This window comes from Echinops telfairi, unplaced genomic scaffold (genome assembly GCF_000313985.2).
Source record: "Echinops telfairi isolate 266 unplaced genomic scaffold, ASM31398v2 ScPeMD7_7469;HRSCAF=8507_0, whole genome shotgun sequence".
In the NCBI taxonomy this organism is placed as follows: Eukaryota; Metazoa; Chordata; class Mammalia; order Afrosoricida; family Tenrecidae; genus Echinops; species Echinops telfairi.
In genome coordinates, this window is record NW_022111372.1 from 44,531,073 (window position 1) to 44,541,955 (window position 10,883).

A 10,883-nucleotide genomic window follows, 5' to 3' on the forward strand; every position below is an offset into this window, starting at 1 on the left:
TTGTTAGTTTTTAACTATCTATCCATTAAAACTAACAGCAGTGCATATATTAAGCTAACATTTTATCATTTGCTTATTCCTTTACTTTGGACAAATTAATTTTATTATATAATATTTTAAATAAAATAAAACTTGAAATTAGCATTTACTTACAATATTTCTGTCCAAACTGGCCCTATATTCATCAGTCTGTATGCCATGAAAAGCAGCTCATTTATATTAATGATATGAAAGTATATTTATTTCACCCCAGTTCATAATTTTTCATCTGTATTTCAACTGACAAGTAGCATGCCTGATGCACGTATGTTTATTATTTGATATGGCCCTAAAATGCTAAATTTGTTATCAATAAACCATGTCATAAAATTCTTACCAATAAATATTTTTTTCTTTTTACATTTGCAAAATCTTAATATGGTATAGTTACCAAATTTTGTGTGTGTTTTAATTGACTTCATATAAAATATTTTCAAAAACTTTTAATCAATTATTTTCAAAAATACATCATTTATTATGTGGCAAATAATATTTTTAAATGGTCTTTTAAGTTCTTAAGATTGTTTACAGATTATTACTGTAATAAATGATGCTGTCAAGTTTTAACTTTTTAACTTCATGTGTTGATTATTTTACTTAGAAAATATTCAAGTTGAAAAATAGAGGGAACTGCTTAATATCATTTGCACTAAAAATATAAATGAAAACTTTCAACTCATTATTAGCAAGAAAAATATTATTATTTTAGCCATTTAATGTGATTGATTAAAAATACTATTTTTAGTTTTGTTTTTGTATTGCTATAGTTTCCCCAGTTTTAAAAGTTATGCATGTGAACATGAGAATTATCTATTTATATAGGGGAACTAATCAGATGATCAATGTATATCCCCACCCTCCTACCCTCCAGGGGGACGAACCAACAGGAAGGGAGACTTTGGTCGGTATAAAAGATGAAAATAATAATAATTTATAATTTGTCCAGGGGTCGTGAAAGTAGGAGTGAAGGGAGGGAAGGAAAAACAAATAAGCTGATACTAAAGGCTCAAGTTGAAAGTAAATATTTAGTAAATGATGATGGCAGCATATGTACAAATATGCTTGATACAGTTGATGTATGGAATATTAAGAGAGCTCTAAGAGCCCCCAATAAAATTATTTTGAAAATATAGAATTCTCTATCTATTCATTCAAACAACTTATCGATTATTTTAGTCTTATGCAAATATATTTGTATTTACACGTCTTGACCCTTGTTCAAGAGTTATTACCAAACTAATAAGAATCCCAGTTTTAAGCCAAAATAGTACATGGAATATATAATTTTATATATGTATATATAAATAAGTATAAATTAAATGTGTGCATGTGGGGTGTGTATAGGTTAAATGACACCAGATGTGTAATAAAATTAACAGTAAAAATAAAATAGAATTAGAGAAATTACAAATAGTCACATCTGGTAAATGAATGTCAGCTATATAACATTTACTATTTGTGGATTGTGATAAGAGTTGTATGAGCCCCGAATAAAATGATTTAAAAATTTTTATATTTGTGATCATCAATAGTGAAAAAATAATTTCCACTGGGAGAGAGTAGAACATAATGTAATATTTTTCATAGCTTTTGATTTCCTAAAGAAAAATTAAAACCAGAGACATTGGTTGCATAAGTCTTGAGTAATAAGTACTGTCAATCAAATGTTATACCTACATAACATTGTAATCAAATGTTATACCTACAGAAGTGCCCTGTTCTAAAACTATAATCCCTATGGTTTTTAATTTTACACACACACACACACACACACACACACACACACACACTGGAAAAGGACTCTGCCTTCTTTCGATAAGTATATATAAAGTTATGTGATGTCCAAGACTATGGAATTTAGGAATTTTTCTTAAAGAAAGAAAGTGAAACATAATAGTGGAGGTAGGTCTATGAAAAAAAATATCCATTTTTATTACTGCTTTCCCCTAAATGTCTAGCACAATGCTGTCCCCAAAGTATTAAGTTAAACCATTACTGAGAAGAGAAAAGGTTCAAGAATGTAGAATAGTTACTGCTTAAAGAAAAAGAACAGGGATCATATTAGTTGTCTATTTATTTTAAAATTTGAGTTCAAAAAAGAGAAAGTAATAAGGCATTTACTCAGATTTATTCAAAGCTTAAAGTTTCTAGAGAAATTAATTTCTTGGTCGAACAAATTTTATTTTTAATCCCTGAATCTGTTCAGTAACCATTTAAAAATGTATATTGTGTATTTCTCTGTAATATGTACTGAACAATTGAACTATTCGTTTGTATAATATGTAAATTATGTGCCAATAAAACTGTCAGGGTTAAAAGTCAATGAAGTAATTTATATAAACAGTTCATATTATGCCATTATGTCTATGAATACGCTGTAAAATTGTTAGTCATTACACATTTTGTTTTGTTGCTACCACCTGTCATTTATCAGAGAAATAGTTTTAATGAAAATTGGTTCATTTGACAACATATCATTCCCTCTCACTCACATACAACACTCACACTGCATGCACTCTATCCAAGAGCATGGAGAATAAGATTGTAAATTTATCACCACTATTATTAGAACTTATATAATTCAAAAATAAGTCCTAAATAATGTTATATTCAACTTGTTTTCAATTAGTTAATGCATGTTTTTAACCATTCCCATTTTTCATATGTAACCGTATTTGGAAAGTAAAGTGTTACTTCACAGTCTAGTTACATTTTGTCTGTCTTTGTGATGAGTATTTTTTTAAATCTGAATTTAAATTGAACTCTGAAATAAACATTCTGATTTGTACTTTTATTAGGTTTTATATAATGCCAAATCCATAACCTCTCTTCAGGACAAGAATTTCCTAAACTAGATTTTAAATGTATTAATTTTTCATGCCTTACAAAGTTGTCAAACCCTGCTGCATCTTCCTTCTCATCTGAATTTTTGAGCTTGAAGCTCTTTAAACAGAACTAACCAACGGGTGGTAATTGTATTAGATTAAAATTAGAATAAAATAAAATTACAATAAAATACTTAGATGGCACCTTCAGAATCAAAGTCCTTGGTCTCTCAAAGACTTTGTTTTGCATCCATAAATTTCTTGGGTTAGAACAGTGATTTAAGAAGGTTGATTTAATTAAGTACACCCAGAAGTCTTACAAGTCTTGTTTACTTTATCATCCTTAGGTTATATGCCACAGAGTACTTTACATCATAATTTTTTCTACATCGTATAATAATTCATCATTCATCAGGCACTGATTCCAGCACTGGAAATACAACAGTGAGAAAAGTAGACATGGCAATAAGACTGCATGAAGCGTAAACTGCTTTTTCCACAAATAATTACTCTGAATAGATGTAAAAGATCCATTAGATTTCTATTTGAATCAGCACAAAGGGAAAAGTTTAGGAAGCATTTAGAGAATATCTATATTAAAATTTATCAAGGATAATAAACTACTGGCATTTATGGTATTTATTATATGCTCTTTAAAATAACCATGTTACAAATTATTGGCATGATGCCAATTTAGAAGTAATTAAGTTTTAATCTTTTCTTAACCAATGTGACCATTAATATGCATTATCCTGGAATGGTGATGGGTCAAGCTTAGGGACATGTTTAAATCCAAGTATAATTTTTGACTGAAATTAATCTACAAGTTCACATAGAGATCTTGGTGAAGATTATCATTTCCCACAATAAGTAACACATCTTTTGACATTTTGTAACACATGAGGCACTTTAAAAGCATCTTAAAAACATACAAATTCATATATAACATATTTTGGAATACCTGATGTGAGCAATCCAGTCTCTTCTTTATCTGGTATTACCTTTGTGTAATTTAAAGTATAACTCATGGATAACCTAAATAGCTAGATCTGGCCAAGATGATAATAATTTTTAAAAATCAGAGAAGAAAGGGAGCAAATCTTAATAATATTTGGGGGTTTGGATGCACAGAGTGGTTTTTCTGTACGGCTACATGGTGGGGTACCACGAGAGGAATGTACACAGTGCTCATTTGCTCTAGAGCTTCAACCTCAGACAGTGGGTAGACCTGAGAAGCATGAAGGAGAGCAAGGGCTACCACTAGGGATAAAATAACATTGATTTTGGCCCTGATGTCTTTATACATTAATACCACAGGGAGTAGAGGCCCCAACCTGCCAATTAAACTTTGAAGGGAGATTTATGAACTTAAAATCACACACACTGGGAATTAAAGAAAAAGAAACCTTTTTAACCAAATGACTTAACTATTTACAACATAATTCTAATGAAGAAAACATACACAATCAGACCTATCTACCACAGCTTAAATATTCCACATTTGTTTAATAGCATTGCATCTATTAATCATTTCAATATATTGAAATAGAAAATTTACTAATGAGCATCTATTTATTTGATCAATGCATAAATAGAATTACCAATATATAACATAAGTATGGCATTTGGAAGCAATAAGAAGAAATTTATTTTAGATTAAAAATATTAAAGGAAATTAAAATACTGATCTGGTAAGTATTTGGGGGAACAAAACTGTGAACTAATTTGGGACTACATATGATGTAATTATTCCTCAAGTAAATGAAACTCCTTTAGAATATTTTAAAACCCACAATGAATATATTTTTATCGCATAACTTCTAATACATACCAGCAAAAATGAGCTGAGGGCTGTGTGTGTCCTTTTCTAACTTCACAAGGGGGGAGGGAAATTCCCTGGGGCAGTCTTCAGCTGCCTAAGACCTCTTTGGTGCACTATGGGAGCCATAAAGGGAATGATGTCCTACATTCCTGGACCCGCCAACCTTTAAACCTATTCTTCAACCATTTAGTCCATTGTGACATCAAGTCTCTCCAATGGCACGCTGTACTTCTCAGCTGGGTGTAAAGATTCCTTGCAATGGTAACAGGGAACTCACAGTCTACTCACAACTATAGTCTTTATTATAGGGAAGTTAACAGTTTACAAATCAGGACTGTACCATAAATGATAAGGATACTGTTCTTTGGTCAGGCCAGCCTCTTTCCAGGTCTGTGGGCAGCCAGGTCTTTCACTGTCCCAAGGCTCCTTGGCCTCTGCCTTGCTTGGGCAATATTAAGAAATTCTTTCAGTAATGCTGAAAAATGCCCAAAGGCACTCCACTCTTCTTCAACTTGCACCAGGAGGCTCTTGCTCTAAGGGGCAGGAACCCTAGATCTCCAATTAAGTGCCTGGAGGCATTTCACTTGCAAGACAGCCTCGTTCCAAAGGCACACAGATTTGGGGGCTTATGAACTGTTTTGCTTCTGCTCCTCTGCTACTTCTTTGGTGTCACAGCTTATGTCTCCTAATCAAGGAAGAACAATTCACAGGGAACTCCGACTTTAAAGAACATGTTCTAATCCTGGCTCTCCATTCTGGATGGTAATCAAATTCCTCATTCCTGCTTCTGAGATGACTCATTTTATGTCCACAGGATGGCAAAATAGACTAATCTCCACCTACATTTCCAAGTTTTTCAAATCCTAACTAAATCTTTTAACAATCAATCACTAATCAAACTAAATCTTTCAACACTTGGCCTGTAGTGCCTATGGTGTTAATATATAAAAAAGTACACGCCAAACTCTATATTGTCTTCTCCCTAATGATAGCTCCTGCTCTCCTTCATGCTTCTCAGAACTGTCAACCAATCATATGAATCCAACAGTCTTCCCTCACCCTGTCTTAATACAGGTTCATCAGGAAATGAAGGATTTCCCACAATCTGCATGGTTCCATTCAGTTATTTGATGGGAGTTACAGACTCTGGCTAGAAAAGCTTTATTAAGTAATTCAGTCTACTGTAATACCATAATTTTCATTTATCTGAATATGGTAAATAACATAAATAATCAATATGTAGGAAATTACTTCAAGGGAGGATAGATTGTCATGGATTTCTGGATCAAGGCATTATCTTATGCTTAGATTACCCTGCCTGGGATTTTTATCATATACATTAGAACCTAGCATTTAAGATAATCTCCACAGGCTATAAAAAGCCATTACATACAACAGACATTACACCAAAACCTACACACCAACTCAGAGGTAAAATTTTGTTGTCTCAGTTATATAGGCCCATAGATGTATGAAGTAATTAATAAGTAAGGTACAGATCAATAGTATCAATTTGACACAAAATTCAATAGTGAGAGTCTTAATTGAGAAGAACAGCATAACATCATTATATAAAGAAGAGAGGAAAACATAAAAGTAATATTGGTTCCTTTATTTGATTTTTACCTCATATATAACTTTAATCACTTAATTTCTATTAAGAAACAAAAATGAATGCTTTATATATGTAATTGGAGTAATAGCATATAAATACGTTTGTATAAGATTAGGGTGAATTATTATCCATGTGTTATAAAGTAAATGACCAGTAAATATTTTTTAAATGTTTATTCTATCAAGCTTTTTCCTGAATAGCTGCTGTTGTTGTTGTGGGCCATCAAGTCAGTCCTCCTCACAGAGACCCTGTGCATCACAGAGGAAACACAGCCCGGTCCTGAGCAATCTTCTGTTTTTGTTATGTTTTAACTCCTTGTTGTCACTGGTTCCATCTATCTCCTCAAGGGTCTTCTTTTTCAATGATGCTCTACTTCACCAGGCATGATGTCTTCTCCCAGGAACTGGTCTCTACTAATAGCATCTCTAAGGCACAGGGGATGAGATATTGCCATTCTTGCTTCTAAGGAGCAATATTGCTGTATTTCTTTTAAGACTGATTTGTTGGTTCTTTTGGAAGTCCAGCCCAATTCATATATATATGGGTTTGATTTGTTTTATTATATATCATAAATCTCTGTTTTCCAAATAATTTATTTTCATCTTCTTGCAAGTATACCACCACTCTACTTCTTCTTTTTATTTTTTTGGATACCTAGTCAGAATTTATTTATTTTTTGCTCTTTAAAAAAAAATAATTTTATTGGGGACTCATACAACTCTTATCACAATCTATAAATACATCCACTGTATGTCAAGCACATTTGCACATTTGTTGCCCTCATCAAAACATTTGCTTTCTACTTGAGCGCTTGGTATCAACTCATTTTCCCCTTCTCTCCCTGCTCCCCTTTCCCTCACAAACCCTTGATAAATTATAAATTATTATTATTTTGTCATATCTTACACTGTCCGATGTCTCCCTTCACCCACTTCCCTGTTGTTCTTCCCCCAGGGAGGAGGTTATATGTAGATCCTAATAATCGGTTCCCCCTTTCGACCCCACCATCCCTCCACCTTCCTGGTATCACCAGTCTCACCACTGGTCCTGAAGGGATCATCTGTCCGGAATTCCTGTGTTTCTGGTTCTTATCTGTACTAGTGTACATCCTCTGGTATAGCTGGATTTGTAAGGTAGAATCCGGATCATGATAGTGCGGGGAGGAAGCATTTCAAAGCTAGAGGAAAGTTGTGTGTTTCATTGTTCTACACTGCAGCCTGACTCATCTCCTCCTCACAACCCTTCTATAGGGGACGTCCAGTAACTTATAGATGGGCTTTGGTTCCCCAATCTGTACTCCCCTTCATTTACAATGATATTATTTTTTGTTCTTAGACACCTGATCCCTTTGACAACCCATGGTCACACAGGCTGCTGTGCTTCTTCCATGTGGGCTTTGTTGCTTCTGAGCTAGGTGGCTTCTTGTTTACCTTTAAGCCTTTAAGACCCCAGGTGCTATGTCTCTTGATAGCCGGGCACTATCAGCTTTCTTCATCACATTTGGTCTTCAGCAATCATATCAGGAAAGTGGGCACACAATGATATGTTTTTTTGTTCTTTGATGCCTGATACCTGATCCCTTTGACACCTTGTGGTCACACAAGTTTGGGTGCTTCTTCCATGTGGGCTTTGTTGTTTCTGAACTAGATGGTAACTTGTTTACCTTCAAGCCTTTAAGATCCCAGGCACTATATCTTTTGATAGCCGATTCTTCCATGGTCTTCCTTATTCGCTGTCCTTATTCACTTTCATGTGAATATGAGGCAAGTGAAATTCCCATGGTTTGGGTTAGGTATACATTAATTTGCCAAATGACTTCCTTGCTTATCAACACTTCAAAGAGGTCCTACGCATCAGATTTACCCAATGCAATCCACAATTAGATTTTTAAGCTGAAACTTTGATGGACCATGATATTATTTACTGGACTGTTTCGGATTACTTTGGTTTTCTTTATATTGAGTTGCAATCCATACAGGAAACAGTAGTCTTTGATTTTTATCACAAGTGTATCAAGTCCCCCTCCCTTTCACAACAAGGTTGTATCATAGGTCTAGTACAAGCTGTTAGTAAGCAAAAACAACGACCTGCAATCCACTTATGACACAATCTTGTTGCTGGGAGGGAAGAGAACTTCATGTACTTGCCTACAAAAATCAAAGATTACAATCTGTATGCTGAGCAAATAATCCAAAAAGTAGATTAGATGAAGAAGGAGTTGCATCAGGACTGAAGGAAGTTTTATTAACAACCTAAGATATGCAGAAGACACAACCATGCTTGCTTAAAGTGAGGAGGATTTGAAGCACCTGCTGATGAAATTCAAGGAGAGAAGCCTTCAGTATGTCAAGAAGAGTAATCCTCATAAATGGACCAAAAGTACAAACAAGTCTGTCTTGGAAAGAGTAGAATAAGCATGATTCTTAGAAGCAAGGAAGGTGAGACTTCATCTTACATGCTTTGAGCATATTGTCAGAAGAGACCAGTCTCTGGAGAAGGATATCATGTTTGGTAAAGTAGAGGGGCCGTGAAAAAGAGGAAGGCCCTCAAGGAGTTGTATTGACATAGTGGCAACAATAATGGGCGTAGTCACAGGAACAGTTGTGAGGAGGGGGCAGTACCAAGCAGTGTTTCCTTCGGTTTTGCATAAGGTAGTTATGAGTTGGAACTGACTTGATGGTATCTAACAAGAACATTTAACAACACATTTTTAGCATTTCTAAAAGACTCTCTTCCAGAAATTCAAGCCAGTTTCAGAAGAGGATATGGTGAGAGAGATATCATTGCTGAAGTTAGATGGGGGAAAAAATGGAGTATAGCAGAAAAATGTTTGCTTTTATGAGTTTTGGGTATGTTATCAGGAGAGACCAGTTTCCGGAAAAGGAAATACAACTTGGTAAATTAGAGTTCATTTCAAAAGAGGAAGACCTCAGGAGATGGATTAATACAGTCGCTACAACAATGGGTTCAAACATAACAACAATTGTAAGGATGAGGCAGGACCCGGTGGCATATCTTTCTGTAGCACATAAGGTTGTCAATAGTAGGAATGGATTGGAAAAAAATTGATGAAATCAGCCATAGTAGGGCTCATACTTTCTCTTTGTAACTAATAAATATTTTTAAATAAATAAATCAATGAAGTAATTAATTTATGTCCGTGCTAAAAAGTTACTTTGCTTTGGATTTTAATTGGTGTTAGGTAGGAAGATAGGAAAGAAATATAGAGGAAATAAAAAGGAGGCACAAACTATAGAAAGATATCAGTAATACCACACACAAGTAAAATTTTGCTGGAGAACCTCCAGCAATGGTTGTAGCAGTACATTAACAGGGAACTGCCGGAAATCCAGGTCTAATTCAAAAGAGAACATGGAACAAGGGATATCAGTGCTGATGTCAGATAAATCTTGACTGAAAGCAGAGAATAACAGAAAGATGTTTACTTATATTTTATTGACTATGAGAAGGCATTTGACTATGTGGATCTTAACACAATAGGGATAATTTTGAAAATAATGGGAGTTCCAAAATATTTCATTGTGTTCATGTGGAACTTGGACATGGATCAAGAGGTAGCTGTGTGAATAGAACAAGAGGACACTGTATGGTTTGAAATCAGGACAGGTGCACATCAGGGATGTATCCCCTCACCATATTGTGCAATATGTATGCTGAGCAAATCATCAGAGAGCATGAGTTTTATGAGGAAGAATATAGCATCAGGATTGGAGGAAGGTGTGTTAACCACCTGAGATATACAGAGGATACCACCTTACTTTCTGAAAATGAGGAGAACTTAACGCACTTGCTGAAGAAGATGAAGTATTGCAGCCTTTAATATAGATTACAATTCAATGCAAGGAAGACCAAAATCCTCACAAGTGGACAAATAAGCAATATCAGGATAAATGGATTGAGGTGAGCAAGGATTTTGTCCTGCTTGCCTCCACAATCAATTGTCATGGAAGCAGCAGTCAAGAGGTTAAAAGATACATTACATTGGGTATATCTGCTGCCCAAGACATCTTTATGTTTTAAAAAGAAAATATATTACTTTAAGGACTAGGGTCCTCAAGTCTAACCCAAGCTATGGTAGTTTCCTTTGCCTCATAAGCATATGAAAGTTGGTTATGAATAAAGAAGACCAAAGAAAAAGTCAATGCATTTGAAATGTGGTGCTGGAGAAGAACATGGAAAGTATCATGGGCTGCTGAAAGGACAAACCGATCTGTATTACAAGAAGTACAGCCACAGTGCTCTTTAGAGGGGGATGGCAAGACTGAGTTGGATAATCTTTGGATGTATTTTCAGGAGAGACAGTCCCTGGAGAAGGACATCATGCTTGGGAAAGGGCAGTAGCAACAAAAAAGAGGAATGCCGTCAATGCGATGCATTAACAGGGTAACTTCAACAATAGACAGGCATAGGAACAATCTGAACATGGAGCAGGACTGGGCAGGGTATTGTTCTCTTGTGCATAGGGTTTCTATGGATCAGAACCAACTGGAAGGCACTTAGCAAGAACACCAAAGAGGTCTTGTGCAATAGATACACCCAATGCAATGTGTCTTTTGATTTC